The 22,180-nt window shown below is 37.5% G+C and overlaps 1 pseudogene; it reads right to left on the bottom strand.

Moving 5' to 3' along the window:
- The window catches only part of LOC120238272, an 82,302-nt pseudogene extending 61,149 nt beyond the window's left edge, over positions 1-21,153 (bottom strand).
- Between the last annotated feature and the right edge of the window lie 1,027 nt (positions 21,154-22,180).

Raw genomic sequence — 22,180 nt, forward strand, 5'->3', positions numbered from 1 at the left:
TGGCTATATTAATATGGAGGAGAGAGAGGGCAAGCTCTCTCTAAGATAGGAGATGGGGCTAGATTATTCCTCAGATTGTCCCAGATATAATTATAAAAAATAACATTTTCACACAAGCACCAAAGTATATATTTTTTTCTCAATGAAAACATTTGAGTTGCACACTTATTTTAATTAAACTGGATATAAAATGCTCACTCTGACTTTATGCTTGGGCTTTCTAAAGTCTAAGTTCTTTAAACACTTTTTGAATAAAGTTGAGAGCTCCAAAGGGTAATTATTACACATAACTCAATGGAGTTTTAAAGAAATATAGGTTAGCAGATGATTTGTTACAAATTAGTCCTTTTAGAAACTCCATAAAATTACAACGCTTTAGAGATGCAGTAACATTAAGGTCACTTTGTCCCATTTTCACATTTTACACATAAGGAAACCAGGGTGCAGAAAGAGTGCATGATTTACAGAAGGCCACAAGCCAGCTTGAATTTCCACTGTTCCACTGTTCCTAATCCATGGACAAGGGTTAATGGTAGACTGGTAACCACATCGACACATCTATCTGTCTGATGATTTCTACAAAAGATGATTGCTAAAAGTTTCTAATTTTTAAGCTTTTGGCTCCCAAGTGAAGGAAAATGTGAAAGCATATGAATTGCTCGATGATCTCTGCATTAATGGAGACTATGAATAGCAAATCAACTCCAGCAGGAATTTCATTTTTGTCTGCTTTCCCACGCTTTGTCTGCACCCTTCCACCAACCAGGTGTGGCCATCTCACTTAGGATCCTCCTCTCCTGGGGACATCTCCTCAGACCGGCTTTCCTGATGCTGCTGTCTCTCAGGAGAGGTGACAGCAGGCCAGGAAGGGTGCTACTGAAGAACAGGGAGCCGGGCCTGTGTCTTGGAACTCTATCATAAAGCAGGCTGTAGGGAGAAGCGGTCACTGATCAGCATGACAGTATCATGAGACAGTATTCTGACCTAACAGTGTCATGAGATCCTCCCTGGCAGACACCTTTGTAAGAAGTGCCATCGTAAAGACAAAAAGACATGTGGACTATTTTGAGGTGTCACAGATACCTTTAGGAATCTGATGAAAATAAGCCCTTGCCCCCCATCCCTGCAAATGACATGCACTCCAAGAATTTACAGACAAATTCAGAAGCTCAAGCTGAAGTGTGTTGGGGCTAAATTCCCTGGTATTGTCGGGATCATGTTGTATTGGCAGTCCAAGCAACCCTGTATAAGGAACTGTGTGGCCCATACACTCATACTTCTTGCCATAGCAGTCAGCTACTATGGGCCCTTCTCTGACAGCACTTCATGTGACTTTATCATTCTGGCAGAGGCTGACTCGTAAGTGCTGGCCATATACCACCATGAGTGCACAATCGCCAGAGAGGGGACTCTTTTTTTTTTTAAGCAAAATCATCAGAAACTCTGTAAATATTTAGGGGTACAGGGAGATTACTTTACTGTAGCTGTGATTAAGAGAAAGTGCAAGAAACACCAGAGGCTATAATTCAAGAAGCCACGCTAGCCTAGGTTTATGACTGATGGGCAGAATGGGGCAGAGGTAGGAAGACAAGGGAGGGAGGAAGGAAGAAATGGAGGCAATTAATTTCAAGTACTCTGAAGTAGTGGAATCATACAATTCCATAACTCCATCTTCTCTTCCATGACTGTACCATGAGTCACGATGAATTTCTGTCTACTACAATTTTCTTGCAAGCATCAACCACCATTTTCAGTCTTCTGCCAGGTGAAAAATCGCGAAGGGAAAGCACACCAGTTTAATTTTCCTGTTTTTAAAAAAAATATCTGACCCTTCCTACAATATAAATCAAAATAGAAACCAATATGAAATTCAGTTGTCTACAGTAAACCTTGTTTTCAAAACAAATAAGCAAATACTTCTTACCCTCAAGCTTACATTTTTAGTCTTTAAATACAAAGTGTTTAAATTCTTCTTGAGCTCATTTTAACAGGAATGCTGTAATTGTATCTTGCTGTAATTGTATCAACCGAGATTCTGAAGGCCCTTCAGTGTATTATGTGAGAGAGGCATCAGAATTTCTACAAAGGTCAAGTGCTGGGTCTCAGTCCAATACCATCAGTATAGTGACATCTGAGGGGTTAGTGCTTCAAAAAGATTAATCCATATTAATGGATTAATCCATATTTCTCATTAGCTTAATTTGTGTCATATATATTATATACATATGTATAATATATATAATTTGTATACTATGCTGAAATTCTGCATAGATCATCAGCATAAGGAATTTAAAATAAGTTTAATGATAGTGTCCATGTATCTGCACAGTAGGAATTAGCTTTTAAGGAATAGAAATAGAAAAGATAAACCTTAATATCCTTATCCAACTCCACTCTTGACCTGAAGTCATTAGAACAAAATTTAGAAAATTCAAGGGCAGTGGCAATGAGGAATAAGAAGAGTGCTTAATGATTTTACAGAGAAATAGCTATTAACCACCAGAACTTAGGAAATTGTACCTGTGTATATAATTTAGTTGGTTATTAGAGCGTTTATTTGGCTTTATCCAAAAGACCCCATATCGTAGAGTTGGAGAAATCACTACTTGGCAACATATTTTTCTATCAGATATAAAAATTCACCAGCTCAACCTTTACTGATAAATACTCATCTGCATGTATCAATAATCCTGCTCTCCCACATATTTTGCAACTGAGAGAAGTTAGAGTGGCAGTTTAAAGGATGTTCCCTTGAAGACCTTACAGGTTAGAGATGCGGATGGGAAAGAGATTCCTGTTGCTAAAACCAGTAATCTTGCAAAAAGAAGGGGCTATTTGGGTTACATAAATATGCATGGGCTGCTGTCCCACCATTTGTGACTGCTGTAGATAACGATCATTATGCTATTGAGTTCCCTGGTTGCTTGGGTATGACTTCCACTGTATTTTCAGCCAATTTTGGCAAAGTCCTTTTTTTTTTGGCTGGCAGAACCCCATTTTCTCATATCAAAATCAGACCTAGGACTAGGACATCTGTACCTGTTTCCCTTGGCCTTCTCTCATTTCCTCTAAAATATGTTGAGAAACAGAAAAAGGAAGCACATGTAATGAAACTATGAAATTGGCTGAATTCTAGTCCAAGTTTCATAGTTACAGAATACTTATAAAATACTAATAATTTGGGGCGCCTGGGTGGCTTAGTCGGTTAAGCGTCCGACTTTCGCTTAGGTCATGATCTCGCGGTTCGTGGGTTCGAGCCCCGTGTCGGCTCTGTGCTGACTGCCAGCTCAGAGCCTGGAGCCTGTTTCAGTCTGTGACTCCCTCTCTCTCTGACCCTCCCNCTCTCTCTCTCTCCTAAAAAAAAAAAAAAAAAAAAAAATACTAATAATTTTGAGTAAATGGACGAGTGAACAAGCCCTATAGAAGTTAAGCCAGAAATTAAGATGTGCTGAAAAGTTACTACTTTTTCAATATAATAAATACTTTTAAAAGAGACCTGGGGATGGAATTAGAATATGCTTGATTCCATCTGGGAATCATTGTTCCATTAAAAAATAAACATTTTGGGGGCACCTGGGTGGCTCAGTCGATTAAGCTTCAGACTTCAGGTCAGGTCATGATCTTGAAATTCATGAGTTCAAGCCCTGTGTCAGGCTCTGTGCTGACACCTCACTGACTGGAGCCTGCTTCACATTCTGTGTCTCCTTCTCTCTCTGTGCCTGCCTTGCTTTCTCTCTCTCTCTCAAAAATAAATACAAACATTTTTAAAAATTAAAAAAAAAATAAACACTGAAATTACTTTAGTTAAAACAACAACAGAAGAGCATGTATAAATCATACAGGGAGCACAGAATTTTAAAAGTTTACTCTATTTTTTTCTGTGTACATACTTTAAAAAATTTATAAAAGTTAGAAATAATCAAAGAAGATTTAAAATAATTACCCCTGCACCCAAAACAAACATCTGAGAATAATTTGATGTATAATAAATTATAGTAACTTCATATTTCATGTGTGCAGTTTTAACTATTCTTGAGCAACCCTAAGATCCTTGACTTATTATCTGTCATAATTTTTGCTGTTAACAATCACGAGCCCGGTTCTGAGACTGATCTGAAATGAGTGAACATTGTAGCTATTTACTGTAGCAGTTCGGAGCCCTCTCTTCTTTGGGGCCCCGTGCTGTACTTGTGAATAAGCAATAACTAACAAATTTAGACTTCACTGCATGTGGCAGAAATGATATTCTATGGAAATATTCACACATTTGGAGGTTCAAGTTTTACTTATGAATGTTAATTTCTGTATTTCCTTCCCCATCTCTTTTTGTCTTTTAGTCTTTTAGTAGCTATATATATAATTTTAAGAGACAGATTTGTACTTAAAATCCGTCAGCTTCCATAGACATTTTTACAATAGAAAAACCTTTCCGTCCTGCCCCTACATGGGCAGGTCGATTTTCATTGAAAACGGCTTCAAGCTGGTTCTAATATTTACTCACTTATGCAGGTGCGTTCATCAGCATGGAGTCTGTATCCCGTATCACATTCACAGTGGAAGGTGCCCAGAGTGTTAATATAGCGCTGCTGGCAGCCTCCATTCACCACCGCACATTCATCGACATCTAGAGGAGAAAGACAGATGGCCAGGATTACAATGTCATTCCAATGTCAGCTTCGGAGAAGTGGCACAATATTTCTTTGATACACAGTATGTGTTATATTGTACAAAGGCACTGTCTCTGTTGCCACAAATCTTTGCTTGTTTGATTCAGTTTGCTCCACAGTGTAAACAACAAAATGTAGACAGAAACTTTATTGAGCTTTTTAAAGCCCAGCAACGATGAGCATAGGGATTGTCTCACCGTTTTCTATTCTTCACATACTAGTTAATTAGACAGATCCAAGATATAGATATTTCCTTGGGGAAGGAAAACTGGAGGGGAGAATTTCAATGAGCTCCTCTATCTGGAGCAGCACACACTAGTAGATAAACACCTATTATTGGTCTGATGCTGCTGAATAAAGCCAATAATAGAGGTAAGACCTTGAATCTCCTTCTCATATGCTATGGTGGACATCAAGGCAAAGATAGATAAATTCAAGAAAAACCATGGTTTGGAGTTCTTAAAAATGTATCAATACATTTGCTCCACTGACTCAGCATTTTCCCTGTCACTCAGGGTTCCATTTTCTGAAATACTTAACATGTTTATATGAGAGATTAATTTTAGAAAAAAATGAAAAGAGAGCAAGACCCATGGTCATCTATGTCTTATGACCAGTCAAGGTCATGACAAATTAATGTAATATTTACCTTTTTTTAGGAAAGGAAAATAAATACATCTCTCAGTACCTCTACTTTCTTATACCTTAGGTAAATCAGCACCATTGCATCTAAAATCATGAAGAGAAGATATCCACAAATGTAGGGAAAATCTTTGAGGTAATCAGTGGGTAAAGAGCTTCTAAATTTTCTTGACTGGAGAATATTTTTTACTTGAAATCAATGTCTCCTGGCAAGTGTCGAAGTAAAAGTCAGGCAGAGGTAGACATTTAACATGGAAAGCATGTGTACCAGGCAGGAAATGTGTCTGATTTCCCATGTCTTCAATCCCAGATATTCTATCAAAGAATGTTGGGTATGAATATTCGCCACTAAAATATGTTATCACAATAGACAATTAGCTTTACATTGAGTGAGATTAATTCCATTGGGCAAGATCCTTACTTGAGAAGGCATCAACATTGACAAAGAATACTATCCCAGTGCTCTATCATAGGCTTTTCTTCATACTAAAACTGTCTGATTTGTAATAAATGTTTTGTATGTTTACAGAGCTTGACCTGAGGGAAACAAAGGAATTTTCTTTCACTTGGCATTGTTGTGTGTCTGTGTGGGTCTGTGTGTGAAAAAGAAAAAAAAAAAGGAAAAAATGTATGTGAACAATATATTAAGTCACAAAGTCAGTCCCACATTTTAAAATTATTTGTTCACTGCATTATACACATTTTATACAATCTAGTATTTTCCTTCTAAATTTAGATATTCTGGAGTAACTTCTGACATTATTAAAGGAATCTTATTTTAGAGATAAGAACCCCTAACTTCAAAGTATTAAAATTTTTTATTAAATTGTGAGTGTGATAAACAAATTTGTAAGTCTCTTTCATATAAACTAATTTCAATTCAGAATTCTCCATTTGTTATTTGTACTTTATACAGGGCTTTAACATTTATGCTAGCTAAATTTTTCTATCTCTAGCTTTAGGATATTATTCCACAGGTTGAGATATAATTTTGAATCGTATTTCTGTCAGCCCCTGAATTAGATATCCTTCCCAGGTCTTTTACTTTATATGTACAAATAAAACTCTTAATTTCCAAGAATCCTATGTTTTATATGATACAAACATAAAAAATTCTATAAAAAGTATGATAAAAACCACATATACGTATTGAATACATGAAAAAATATCTTAAAGGGTATGCACAAATAAAAATGATTACTTCCGAGGAGGGAAGAGAGGCATCTAGATTGGGTGGAGTGCATGATGTGTGTGTGGGAGTTTGTTGGACAAAGAGATTTTATCCATATCTCCAATGTTCTAATTTTTTCTAAGAAAAAGTTATTTTGGTATTATTGTGTAATAAAATGTAATTTTCTTTTCTCTTCTTTTTAAATTTATTTTTGAGAGAGAGAGAGAGAGAGAGAGAGAGCATGAGCGGGAGAGGGGCAGAGAGAAAGGGAGACACAGAATCTGTAGCAGGTTCCAGGCTCCTAGCTGTCAACAGAGCTCGAACGTGGGGCTTGAACTCACGAACCATGAGATCATGACCTGAGCTGAAGTCAGATGCTTAACAATTGAGTCACGCAGGTGTTCCTCTTTTTTCTTTTCTTTTTTAATGTTTATTTATTTATTTTGAGAGAGAGAGAGAGAGAGAGAATGAGCGCCCACACATACACATAAGCATATGAGTGGGGGAGGAGTAGAGAGACAAAGAGAGATTCCCATGCAGGCTCTGTGCTGTCCACGTAGCCTGTCCAATGCAGGTCTTGATTTCATGAACCATGAGATCATGACATGAGCCGAAATCATGAGTCAGATGATTAGCCAAGTGAGCCAGCCAGGTGCCCCTCTGTTTTTTCTTTTTAATTAAACTCTAGTTGACACATAACATTACACTAGTTTCAGATATACAACATACTGATTAGACAAGTCTGTATGTTGTGCTATCCTCACCACAAGTGTAGCTACTACCATCTGTCACCATACAATCCTGTTAAAATATCATTGACTATATTCCTTATGCTGTACCTCTTATTCCTGGGTCGTCTTCATTCCAGAACTGGAAGTCTGTATCTTCCACTCCCTTCACCTATTTTGTCCATCCTTCCACTCCCCTTTCCACTGGCAACTATCAATTTGGTCTCTGTATTTATGGGTCTGTTTCTGCTTTTGTTTGTTTGCTGATTTGTTTCATTTTTAGATTCCACATATAAATGAAATCAGGGCATGTCTTTGTCTGACTTATTTCACTTAGCATAAAATGCAATACGACCACTTCCCTTTGCCCCTATTCATCAAGCTTCATTAACTTTCTGACAGAAGAAAGCAAATTAATTTAAAAAAGAATAGTTATTGAGTTTATTCCAAAAAGAAGAGTGGCTATCAATTTTGAGAGGGAATCTTCTTTCAGAATGTTTTTTTGTGTATTCATATTCTAAATCTGCCCCAGAACTATAGCTGAAGCACTATAAGATATTATATATACACATATTCACAACAGCAACCAAACTGTCACTGTACTTTGAGTTAAATAATCTTGGGAAAACTATCTTATGTTGAAACTTACTGGCCTTTCACCTTGCTCTCCAAGATTCCATTTGCTCACCTATAAAATGGGATTATAACGACTCTTATATGTATTATGAGATTTCTTTTTCCCTTCCCTATTCATGCATAAGGTTTTGAATTAGATTGCTAATGACTGAGATTATATGCAGAAATTAAACAACAGGAAATTTTATTCCACTAAACAGTGGAGCTAACTGTGTAAGACTATAAAGTGAGACGCATGACAGACACAATAAGTAACATAGGGATTCAGAGGAAACAAACTCAGTTGGTGCTAGAGAGACAAGAGAATATTGGAGGGCAAACATTGAACGTGAGTGCATGGAGAAGAGGGAGGGTAATCCAAAGGTGCAGGGGTTTGCATGTGCACAGGGTCTCTGAAATCCAGCATTTAGATCCATCAGGCTGGAGAGTAAGGTTGACAAAAGGAAGCAAAGTTGAAAAACAAACCTAAAACTCTTTTTAATTAATTTGGCAAAGTGTTCCTATTCTTGATTTACAATACAATACACTTCTAGGCAGGTTGAGACATAATAGGCTGTGTTCACACAGGAGCTAAGCAAACTTATTAACAGGTAAAAAAAAAAAAAAAATCAATCATTTATAGAGTAGTACCAAATACAGAGTAATTGGTTTTACTTCCTTTTTCTTTTATGTCTTTTCAGAATACATTAAATTTACTGATTGTTTGGGTATTGTGTAACTAATAGTTCTCATGCCTTGCAGCATGTTAGAATCACTTGGTGAGCATATAAAAATACTCATGCCCTGGTTCTACCCTTAAAGAGTCTTATTTAATTGGTCTTGGGTAAGGCCTGGGAATAAAACATTTTAAAAGCACCCCAACTGATCCTAATGTGTAGCACCAGTTGAAATCCCCTGATATAGTTAATGCTTTAAGCACCTAGGGGATCTTGTTGAAATGCAGTAGCTGATTCAGTAGAACTAGAGCCAAGAGGTTGAGATTCTGCATTTCTAATGAGGTCCAAGGCAATTCTGATGCTGCTGGCCTGTGGACTGTACGCTCAGAAGCAAGAGTGTAGACAGTCCTCTGTTCAAGTATAAATATCACATGGATCACAAATGTCATGACATGGTTCAAGTTTTCAGTTGTTTGATCAAAGACCAATTTAGTACAAATGGGTAGATCAATACTCTGACCAATATCATACATATTTTTCTATACATATTATGTATACATTATATAATACATATATATGTTTTTATATATACTCTATATTTTAATGATTCATATTTTAATTATCTACCAAAAATCTGAAAATAAACCACCAATATTTCCCACAATATTTGTTTAATAATAGTTAATAATTGTTAAGACTATTTTAGCATCATTTGTAATGAAAAAATTACTTGCTTCTATAAAACACGAAGGACACTTGAGGTCTTTTCTGGTGGAATACCTTTGATATAGGATAAAACTGGGTTAAATGGCCATGATATTAGACACTCATGCTGTAGCTGTCACAAGTGATTTTCTTTTCCATCAAGATTCTGCCCAACAGAGTTAAAAACCAGAAATGTCAATATTACATTAAAATGTTATTATCAAGTATACTTCATGTGAAGAAATGATTTCTCCAAAAATTCTCTGAGCTATATCTTCATGTTAGATGCTGAAAGAAAGCTCTGCCCTTAGAAATGGAGCTCTGGGACACTGCTAGGAATAATGATAAAGTGATTCGAATTTTTTCAGCATTATATCTGTGCTATGGACCAAGGATTTCGTGATTTTTGTACTATAAAAGAATGTCAAAAAGAATCAACTATGTCTGCTATTTTTCCTCTTAATGTCCTTCCTATAAATATTTCTGTTGTATTAATTCCCCAAACTATTTCCCAGATGGTCACAGAATATAATAGCTTAAAAGAATTCACATTATTATCAAATGCATTTTTCACATAAAAGCTCTGTGAGACAACAATGATCCACTTTTGTTTCCAAACAACCAAAATTGTTTCATATTATTTTCTCAGAGTGTACAACTAGAATAAGATAAATTATTCTTTCACTTCCCTTTTAACATATTAGTCTCAGAAACCTGTTGATTGAAATGAGTCCTCTTTATGATGGGGATTATATTGTTGAAGTGTTAGATTTGAAGGAAATATTAAATGGTGGGGTGAAGATGCCACTAGATTTTCCATGTGGTTTTATTTTCACTCTATTCTGTCATAGTATCATATACAATAGTATATCAAAACTTCTAACTATTCCATTGTAATTCTACAGTCCTTAATTGAATAGATCCCTTAAAGATCAAAGACTCTGTTGTACTAAGTTCTTCTGGCATAGAGTAGATATTCCATAAATATTGTATGAAAGAATGAATGAGCGAACGAACAAACGAATATGTGATTTGAGAGTCAGGCACTGCATTCAGTCTTCTTATGCATCCACATTCATCAATGGGATTTCTAAGACTTGGGCTCTGATTGCACTTAATCTCTTTACCCTTGCAGTAGATGCTTGACATTTGTTTTGAGTATTCACAAGTAGCTTTAAAAATCCAGGGCACAAAATTCCTAAATTTGTAAATGAATAAATGTGAATTGTGTCTGTAGTGAATATTTAATGGTTGTCTGTTAGGAGTTTCATCCATTTTTTATTTCTCACTTATGCTAGATAGACCCAGGGATTTGGGATATTTTATCTCTTCCATTTTGGAAAAGCCATATAGTTTATGTGAGATTAATGAACACAACCCCTCTCTCAAATTCAAGGAACACTCTACTTGACCTTATATCACCTCCATTTGCCATAGTGATTGAACACGTTTATTTCTTCATTAGCATAGCTTTCTCAGTAATGAATGAATTTGTTCAGATGTGATCCAATCAGCATGATGCTCAACATGTGGGTTAGGGATCCTGGGGCATGAATGCCTTCTTGCTCTGGAAACTATAATGTGTGGATGTGAGGCATTTTGCTCACATAATGAAGCAACACTAAAGATAAAGTCAACAAGCAACACAGAATTGAAGGACTCACAGAGAACGAGAGTTGAGACCTTGACTGAACTGTGCCTAAAGTCCTCTCAACCTCTAGACTCCTCAGTTAAGTGATCCAATAACACAACACCCTTTTATTGGTTAAGCATTTTGAATTACACAATTCTGTTGCTTATAAACATAATCATTCTTACATATACATGTTTATAAACTGTAAGATGGTGTGCAGGAGGAAGTCACCAAGTGCAGTTTAAATTCAGCATATGCTTATCAAAAAGATTTATTGTTCTCTGATTAGTAAGATGTTTTAATCTATATTTCATCAAGGGTTAGGAAAAGTCATGTAGTTCTTTGTAGCATTTATTAGAATGATTATATTCTATTAAGATTCTAATGAATTCGGGGACTAGCCACAATTTTGGCTTATTATTATTACAAATATTAAAGATTTATCAAACTGCCTGTGTAAAGTCATGGTACATCTGATAGCACGAGAGAGGTTGGAAATGATGCCTTCTTTAATGGTTTCCTCACAATCCCCACCTTGAGTGATCCTTCCCTAGCTTTTCTCCCAACCCCTGGTCTCCACTTTCTCCTTTTGTTCTTTTCTTGATAGCTACCTCTGGTAGTTAGTTGCTCAGTTAGTAGGAAATAAATACATGCCGTTAACTTTGCAGATACTATTGTTTCCCTACATTCTGTCTTTATGTTAAAAAAATGTTACCAGTTTTCTAGCCCATACTTTCAGCCAGTAACAGAGATGGCCTTTCTCAGTAAAAACCATCTAGTTTACAAACAGGCAAACAGATGGTGATGTGTATTTTAATTTATTTTTAATGTTTATTATTTTTGAGAGAGAGAGAGAGACAGAATGTGAGCAGGGGAGGGGCAGAGAGAGAAGGTAACACAGAATCTAAAGCAGGCTCCAAGTTCTTAGCTGTTAACACAGAGCCCAATGACGGGCTCAAACCCACGGACCATGAGATCATGACCTGAGCTGAAGTCAGATACGTAACTGACTGAGCCACCCAGGCATCCCTTAAAGAATTACAGTATTAGGAAGGAACAACAGCTCAAAAGACTTGTTATCTTGTATTGAAGATAAGACAATATATGTTTTTGTAGAAAATGGAAGTTATTTGGTCTTATAAAGTAAGTATTAAAGCCAAGAAGAAAGAAAGAAAGAAAGAAAGAAAGAAAGAAAGAAAGAAAGAAAGAAAGAAAGAAAGAAAGAAAGAAAGGAGGGAAGGAAGGAAGGAAGGAAGGAAGGAAGGAAGAGGTGGTGCTAGAGATGTGGCTGGGAACTGATCATGTAGGATCTTTTCTGCCATACTAAGGAACCATTACTTTATAGACAATGGGCATCAGCAGAGTGAAAAACAGATAAGAGAAGTGGGAGATTGAAGGCAGAGAAACCAAGGAATAACTATCACCAAAATCTAGATGAAAGATGATGAGGGCTTGATCTAAGATAGTAGCAGTGGAAATAGAGAGATGTGGGCAGATATAAGAGATGTTAAGGATAAGAAAAATCAATATGAGTTGGTTATTAACTGGATGTGATGGAGAAGAAAGAGTCAAGGTCAATTGCTTTGAGCAATTGGATTGATGCTTGTGGAATTCACTGAAATAGCACAGGAGGAAGAACATTTGATAAAATAGTTCAGTTTTGAACATAAATGATTTGATGGGCAAGTGAGATGGGAAGTTGGGAATATCTAGCAGGCAATTGAGTGTGTGGACTAAAATCAGGAAAGAAATATGGGATGATTTTTCAGCTACCATCTATCTACCTGTGTGAGTCTAAAAATTAGGAGTCATCCTTGATACTCTCCTCCCCTTCACCCATATCTGATCTAGTAACTATATTATACTGTATCAAACTTATCTCCAAAGATATCTCACATCTGTCCACTTCTCATCTCTACTAACATTGCTCTAATAGAAACTACATAGATGGTTATAATACTCCACATCCACACTGGGCCCTCAAATATCTTCATGCTGCACTACAATGAAGTTTAAAAAAAAAAAAAAAAGAAAAATCAAGTCACTTACTCCCTCACTCATGTCATAGTTGTTCTTAGACTGAACAGCAACGTGGTCTGCTGGTCCCTGCATCACAATCTCTGGTCTTTGTCTCCTTCTCTAATTCTATCTTGCTATTCTTTCCCCCTTACTGTGTTTTAACAACTCTGGTCTTCTTTAAGTTCCTTGATAACTCTGTACTCCTTTTGATTTCCTTCTCCCTTCCTTTACTTAATATATGTACATCCTGTAGATGTCTACCCAAGCACCAAGCACCACTACCTTACGAAAGCCTGTATGTCTCCTTCAATCTAGCTCATATTTATGTATATTATGCTTTCTTAGGACTATCTTCCTTTCCTTTGGAGCCATTTATGCATCTATAATTGTATATTTGTATGTGTGATTATTTGGTATCTCTGTTACTCATTAATGACTAAGTCCATGAGAGCAGGAACACTGTCCAGTTTTGCTCACAGTAGTAATCCCGGTGTTTGACACATAGAATATGCTCTACAAATATCTGTTAAATACATAAATGAATGAGGTATCAAGATAGTAATTCAAGGTACAAGAGTAGATGAGAGCACTAAGAAAAATCATGTAGATGAAAAAAGAGAAAGGAGTCTAATAGAGGACCCTGAAGAATATCAACATTTAAGGCAGGCTGCTATAAGACACACATAGTTGACCAAGAAGGTCACACAGAGAAGTAGGAGGAAAACTGAGAGAGTCTTGCATCATGGAAACTAAAGAAGTAGAGTTTTTAAAAAGGGAATGTGGTCAACACGCAGATGTCAAGTAGGAACTGCCAGTTCCCATTGGATTTAGCAAGAATTTCACTGATGACATTGAGGAAGAGGATGCTAATAATAAACAACCTAACAATTATTGTACACTTATTATTTGCCATGCACTGTTCTAAACTCTTTACATATATTACGTATATTTAATAATCAAATAATAGTCCTGTGAAGTAGAGAGTATTATTACCCCTACCTACAGGGGAGGAAATTGAGACACAGAAAACTGCTTCAATGGAGTAGCTAATACCGATCCCAGATTGCAGTGGGTTGGGTTGAAGAAAAAGTGGAAGGCAAAGAAAGGGAGAATATGAGTTAAAAATGTATCAGAATAGATTTAACTATTAAGGAGAGGGGCTTATAGTTGGACAGGAGAGTGTGGTAGAAGCAGAGGGTGTTAATGTGGATGAGAATTGCAGTAGCTAAATACTAATGGGAAGATGCCATTAGAGAGAACCGTGTTAAAGACGTAAGAGAGAAAGAGAGAGGAAATTCTCAAATTATTGAGACTCTCAAATCACATTAGTGCATTCAAAGAGAAGGTATATGCTGGAAGAAACAATCCACCATGGCCCCTGAGTATCCCTATACATTCTATGCTTGACCATTCTCTTTACCCAAAACATTTTTTAGGTTGTCCTTACAGAGAGAGATGAGTTAACCTATCTCATGAGAAAATGAGCTGGCTTATTTCCACTAACTATAAAAATGGTGGACATCCCCAAGCTCAGTGTTTCCTTTGTATAATGCAATCAATTATATGTACAGGCATCCATTATAAGCCCTTGTGTCACCAATGTGGGATATGGCGGAACAGAAGTTGACACAAACAAATGAAGCTTTGGCTATTACTTTTGCCAGAAGTAATAAAGACTTTTGTTTCTGACCCAGAAGTCTCATGTCTTCTTGTCAGCATCAAGTAATAGGCTAACTTGTTAGTGTAAAAAGTGGAGTAAAATCCCAGATCCTACACAGTTATTGATAATATATGGAATAAAAATCACACACACAATCATTTGTTATTCTGGGTTAGAGAAAGCATGTCTGTTGCAAAGCGGAAGGACCCAAGAAGCCACAGAAGATGTTCCGGTCTTCTTCCTCTTTCCCTTATGCCTGTTGATTGCTTGTAGCCTTGAAACTATTACTAAAGCATAATGCTGGATGGATTTCTGGGTAGATCTCTCGAGTAGATCTCTGGTGGATCTCTGTGCCTGAACCTGATTTGGCAATCTGATCTTTTGCTTCAGCTCAGAAGGGATAAAGGAAAAGGTGTCATGTTAGTGTGCTTTTACATGATTTTAAAGAACACTGATGAGGGGCATCTGGGTGGCTCAGTCAGTTAAGTGTCTGACTTTGGCTCAGGTCATGATCTCACGGTTTGTGGGTTCGAGCCCGACGTCAGGCTCTGTGCTGACAGCTAGCTCAGAGCCTGGAGCCTGCTTCTAATTCTGTGTCTCCCTCTCTCTCTGATGCTCCCCTGCTCACACTGTCTCTATCTCTTTCAAAAATAAATAAAAAAACATTTTAAATTTTTTAAAAAAAAATTAAAAAAGAAGAACACCGATGATATAAAAACCTAATCCAGGGAACAAACAATTTTACTATATTGTTAGCTCCTTGAGGACAAAAAAGATATGTGTTTTGCTTATCACTGTGCTTCCAATACTGTGTCAGTGCCTGGCCCATAGCATATGCACAATAAATATGTGTTAAAAATAAATAATAAAGACATAAATATTTGTTGATAAAATGGAAAACAGGGCATAAGTGAGTTGTGGATAGCTAAATTTGCAGAGGAAGAGGGCTTAGCAAAAGGGACTGAGACTGGGGACAGAGAAAATGGAAAGGAGCAGGACACTGCAGAATGCTAAGTAGCAGGACAGTGCCCCTAAGGAGGAGTCTTTTTAAAAGGGAATGAACAACAATACTAATGTTGCTGAAAATCAAATAAAACGGGAACTGAAACTAGTCTTGTAGATTTGAAAATTATAAGGTCTTTCTGTTATAGTGCAGAATGTGGATAGCAAGTTAGCCTTCTGGGGATGTCTATTTCTTTAAAATTTTTTCCAAGCCCCAAAATAACCTATTCTTTGTTATTGAAACAGGGCAGCCAAGGTCATGCTTTCATGGATCTATTACATTGCTGCATCATCTATAACATGACCTAATATCATCCCTGAGGACCACAGTGTGACAAGGCTCTAGTATATTGTAATACTATATTGTCCTCATAGTCACTCTGTGTGAGGGAGCAGCAAGCAATGACAATAAAGCATGTACATGGAGTTTACTACAAACATCAACTTGACATATACTTAATGAGATGCAAAATTGTTTTTGTACTTCATAGGATTAGTATCAATGGAAAGAAAGTAAAACTGAGCCTCAGTTAAAACTCATGTGGTTGGCTCTGCTTAAACAACTTTCTCTATATCCAGTTCAATTCACAGTCCAAATGCATTGATTCTTTTTCAGTTTTTAAGGAATAACCAAATTTTTAGTGGCTTGAGACCTAACAATGTTATTTCCAGGGGTGGATGAGGCTTCACCCTGAGCATTAGTTTAGAAAAACAGATACCTTGAATCCTTAAAAGAATGAATGGCATGGTCTCCAGGGATTGCAATCTTCCTGACAATGACTGGAGGCACTTCTTTTTTCTCTAGGTCTAACATAGCTCTAGTATGTAGATGGTGCTTAGTTTTTCCTAAGCAAATGGTGAATAAAGACATCTAGAGAGGCAGAAAAGAGGCCATAGGAGATGGGAGGACCAACATAGGGTTTGGAAATCAGAGGCAGGTTATGAATAATAGTTGGCTAGATGCCTGCTTGATTGAGATAACTGGGTTGATATAGAAATTATTCAAAGACCTTTTTTTTTAATTTTTAAAATGTTTTATTTATTTCTAGGAGAGAGAGAGAGAGAGAGAGAGAGCGTGAGCAGGGGAGGGTCAGAGAGAAAGGGAGTCACAGACTAAAACAGGCTCCAGGCTCTGAGCTGGCAGTCAGCACAGAGCCCGACGTGGGGCCCGAACCCACGAACTGCGAGATCATGACCTAAGCAAAAGTCGGACGCTTAACCGACTAAGCCACCCAGGTGCCCCTCAAAGACCTTTTTGAAGACCCTTGAATACCCAACTCTAGTCTCAAATGGGAGATGAGCACTTAGAGCTTGTATACTCTGCAGGGTCAATGTTTGAAAGATGCATCTTTTCCCAGCTGTTGAGATGCAGGATGGAATACACAGTGGGGTTTTGTTTGGAGAGAGAGAAAGAGAGAGATTGAGAGAGCGAAGCAAGTAAGTAAGACAGTGTCTCCCTCAGGACCAAATCTTCTCTTCCCCAGCGACTATATGTGTCAAGAAAACTCTCCTGGGAAAGTGAATGTGAGGCTAGAATTCTCATCTCAGGATAGCTTTTGAATAGATATGCCTACTTAACCAGATTCAAGGAAAGAACAAGAACTGTTACGGAAGAGAGGGAGGTCACATTCGGAAACCCTACAATCTATACCATGCATGGGACTTTAATAGAACCCATAATAATGAAGTGATGTTATGACTTTGGAGAGCTCTAGGTACGATTTTATCAGCACAAACAATTTTTCTCCTCTCTTTTTTCCAGATTTTAGAGCTCCTCTTTTGTGAGCCGGGAAGGAGTGAGGGCTGCTACCACCCATCTGTCCCATGATCACCACCGAACTATTGGGAGGGTGTAGGGCCTTGGCTGAGACAACCTGAGAACTCCATCTCCCTAGCCACAGTGATTAGATCAAGGAAGGTGACCCAAGCCAGATAAAATAACATCTTACCAAGGACTTTTGCTCAAGCTACCAGGAAAGTGACACGGCTTTTTCTGTACAGTACTTGAAGTTTGCACTGTATTTATGTTATAAAGATCATTTACTTTATATTTTTGTGCATATGTTAAATTGTGTGTCACTTCTAATGTCACCTCTATTTCTTTTCTGGTAAAAATTGTTATTAAAATGTTAAAAATAACTGATTTATCCAATTCTAGAATTTAAAAGTACCTCCTAAGATAAACTAGTCCAAACTCCTACTTACTGTAGGAGTCCCCTCTTTAACATTTTTAACAAATGGCATTCAGACTCTAATTAAATATGTCTATCTATAGAGAGCTCACTGTATTATTCTTTTCATGTCTTTCTCTTCCTCCTCCTACTTCTCTCCCTTGTCCTTCTGTATTTAGGTGACTTTACCACATTATAAATGTTTGGAAGAGAAGAAAATAGTTATATATTTTTCCCACCAGAGAAAGTAATTTTAAAACATAAAAAAATATTATAAACAAAATAGTACAAATAAAACAATGCAACATTTGCTACTTTATGTTTTAGTAAAATTGGTAACTTTAATTTTTACTTTATTACTTTTCAGAATAAATATTTTAGGGGCGCCTGGGTGGCTCAGTCAGTTGAGCATCTGACTTGGGCTCAGGTCATGATTTCATGGTTTGTGGGTTCAAGCCCTGTATCAGGTTCTGTGCTGCCAGCTCAGAGCCTGGTGCCTGCTTCAGATACTGTGTCTCCCTCTCCCTCTGTGCCAACCCTGCTCGTGCTGTCTATCTTTCTCTCTCCCAAATATAAACATTAAAAAATAATTTTAAAAAAGAATAAACATTTTATGTTTGTTTATAAGTTATACCCTTTTTTGGGCAAACTATTAGCTTATATATTTGTTGGCCATTATTACATTACATTCTTCTGTTTTTTCTCCACACCGTTCCTTGTCTGGTGTTTATCAAAACAGGTGCTATTTATCATAAAGTATCACACTTAAAATAGAATCTTTTCTTTTAGATTTTTTTTCCTCTTTGTGAACAGTTTCAACTAAACTTCTACGAAATATCAGTTTAATTTAAAGTGCACCTCTAAACTATCCATGATTTAAGCATTTAATTAGAAATCCATTAAAATAATTTTATTCCTTTTTACTGTAGTCACTTAACCTGTAGTTAAGTGTGACTTCTATTATTATAAAATAGCTCATATATAATCTGATAAGATATTGTTTAAAATTATCTCAGAAACATTAGCACTTGTAGATTAAGTACAAATGTCTTGAAATCAAGCCTTGAAGTTACTGTTCACAAAAACTGGTGCACTGATTATATTTAAAAGCCCAACTGAAGTAAAATAATATTACCTTTTTCATTTCTTTTGTTAACTACATCCAAATAAATGAGAACTGGGCGAATATAATTTAGGAATCTTCTTAACATTAAGTATAATCTGAAAAACCCTTTTCTCCCAGCATTTATTTCTTAGAGAATTACCTGGTAGTGACTTTATATATGTATGGCAAAGCAAATGAATAAAATTCAACATAAAAAGAAACATTTATGTGACCCATGACTGGCCTTTATCTCTAATCCAATTGAGTTTTGAAAGTTTCAACACCATAAGGCCTAGACTATTTCTCAACCTTCCACCAGACTTCCATTTATTACCCCATTCCTCTTGATACTTTCATCTCCTTTTGCTATAGCTCCAGACCCTCACCCAATAGTTCCTCATTCCCTAGAGACTTCCCATACCTCTTTCCACCCAGCCAGGATAGTCTGTTATTCCCACTGGCTCTCCAGACCCCTTCCTCTTGATCCCAACCCATATCTCCTGTGCCCAGTCTGAATGACACCTACCGTCTATCAGAGCCAACTTATCCATTAGGCATAGTGCCTGGTACCCACAATACTTTCAGAGGTCAACATAAATCTTTTGATATCTTAAACTTTAAGGTTAAAGAAAATATTTTAATATAGAATATTAACATATCCATTGTTATAGCAAAGCTGTCATAAAATATATTTTAAAATTTTAATACATGAAAGGGTCCATTAAGGCAATTTGAGTCCATGAAAATTATAATGTGTCCCTGCCATCACTTACCCTGCTTTACCTCCAAAGACACCAAGAGAGGATAGCATTACTGAAGGAATTCTCACAACCCATTCAGCTCATATTGATTCCCTATTGAATTCTACCATGACTATTCTAAGCCTTTTATGCCACACACACACACACACACACACACACACACACACACACTTAGAGGCAGCTTCATGGGTATGTGAGCAGGATAATGGCAAAGGGCTCTGGCTCTGAAAGGCTCTGTGCTTAGACTTTAGTGTTCTGTGTTCACCCCATTTTTTAATGTTTATTTATTTATTTTGGGAGAGGTAGAAGGAGAGAGAGAGAGAGAGAGAGAGAGAGAGAGAGAGAGAGAGAATTCGGTGCTCAATTTCACGACTATGAGAACATCACCTGAGTCAAAATCAAGAGTCTGACACTCAAGTAACTGAGCCATCCAGGTGCCCCTGTGTTCACGATCTTGAAATATCTAATAATTTTATCTCAGGACTTGTGTTTTGCAAGTGAAGTCAGGTGGGACAGTGCAGCACGAACCAGGAACTTCGAGCCTCAGCTCATGTACATCTTTCCATCTCCTACCACCTCCCCTCCTCTATGTGGTGGCTCTTCTAAGCTGCCTAGCACCCCTTTCCTGGTCTGTACCCAGTTAGCATTGCTGCTCTCGATGCCCCCACCCCTCTGTGGGGGCCTAAACGTGGCTTAGGGGAGGATCAGAGTATGATGAATGTCTCTGTGGCATCTGAGCAGATAACAGCAGTAGCTGGCCCCATACCAGACTACTAGTGACACAGCCCATCTGCAAGGCAACTTTGCAGAGGTTAGCCTCCTAGCCAACACTGATCCAGTGCTGATTGAGTCTAGGCACAAAGAATCCTTGGGGTTCATCCATCCATTGTGGGTAGGAGTGTGAGCTGGTAGGAAAGAGACAGGCTTTCCTGCCAACAGCCAGAGCACTATGTCTTTGCTCAGGTATGACATGCACATGTTGACTATCGGGGACTATCGGGCACCAGTGAGTATTTATTTGTAGGTCCCCAAGGATCCCCATGCCCAAGGAGCACAAGAGCAAATAAAAGACACCATGACAGGATGAGACAGAGACCACAAAGAAAAATAAGTTTCAAATTTTAGTACTTAAAACAACACCTTTTTCTGCTTTTTGAACACAGACCATACATTTTCATTTTTGCGCTAGGCCCTGGGAATTACGTAGGTCACCTCACATATACTTCTCAGGTCCCAAGAGCTGCTCCCCTTTGATCTTTTTGTGAACCTTGAGCTAGTTGATGATCATTCCTTTGACCTCCCTTTTTATATCACAAAATACTTCCTATCCCCTCCTCCCCCTTTCTCTTCTTCCTTTGGGTTCTAAAGTCAATTTCTCTAAACAATACCCTCAACCTGATTCCATTTCCATCTGCCAGGCTTCATAATATCAGTTGTCCTCTTCAGCTTAACTTTCCCCCTCTCCCTTGCCATCAGTTATTTCTCCTTGTGTTTGCCACCCCCTCTCTCCACCATTCTGCTCCTCCTCATCTCCAAAATCCAGGCGTCTCTGTTTCATGGCCATCTCTTCTTCTGGCATTTCTGGCTCCTCTCTCATCTCCTCTCCTACCTTAGATTCGCTGTGCTAACTACTCTAATGAGTCTCTCTCACATCCCTGAAAACTTCCTCCTAGTCCTAGGCATTTTCTATCCTTTAACTGGTTGCTCACCAGATGGGAGTGACCTATGAACAATGGAGATCTTAATATATCTGATGTTTTGAGGGCAGAAACTAGAATTCTCCATTGGGATTAACCTTGCCTTTTTCCTAAAAGACATTTCTTTGGTGTACTCTTTTATTTAAGAAGTCCTTCAGGAATCTCAAAATCAATGAGCTAACTCAAATGCAGATACTTTAGACTGAGATGTCAAATGTTCAGTTTAGCTGTGTAAATCAGATGTCTTGTAACTGTATTTCTGCTATTCCATCAAGAAGTTCTCCCTTATGCAGGAGAGTTCTGCGGACTAATTTCTGAAAGTTGTTAGTTATTTGCTGGAAGTTATTGGTATAATAGTAATTTCCAAAATTTTCAGTGTGGCCCTAATGCTTACAGGATGGAATGAAAACTCCTTACATCTGACTCCTGTCAGCTCTTCTCTAGTTAACAGCTCTCTTATCTGGATTGACATTTCACTACTTTGCTTTACGTATTTAGGCCGCTAACCATATTGTGTCACTCAGTATTGCAGAGGCTCTTTGTTGGATCCATGTCCCTGCTCATTCTGATCCCTGCTCTAGGAGTGACCTCTTCATTTCTCAGAGGCTGAAATTCTACCATCGTCCAGGTTCTGGCTAGAATTCCTCATCTTTCATAAATATTTCCTTGGTTCCTGCAATTGGAAATGATTTAGTTCTTTGGAGAAACTACAGGTTTTATTTTTCTTTGTCCTAATCTCTTCTGAACATACCTTACCTTAGAAAATGCCCAGGACTGGGAAGAAGTACTCAAGGACGTGAGAGAGAAACACTAAAGTTTCAGGACAGTGAATGCAGGGTAGGAGAGGAAGCAGAAAGGCGAGACTGTCAATAGTATTGACATCTACAGAAAGGTCTAACATTCTGGGAAAATGACATGCTATTTTTT

This window comes from Hyaena hyaena, unplaced genomic scaffold, assembly GCF_003009895.1.
Source record: "Hyaena hyaena isolate Hyena2069 unplaced genomic scaffold, ASM300989v1 scaffold_200, whole genome shotgun sequence".
Taxonomy (NCBI): domain Eukaryota; kingdom Metazoa; phylum Chordata; class Mammalia; order Carnivora; family Hyaenidae; genus Hyaena; species Hyaena hyaena.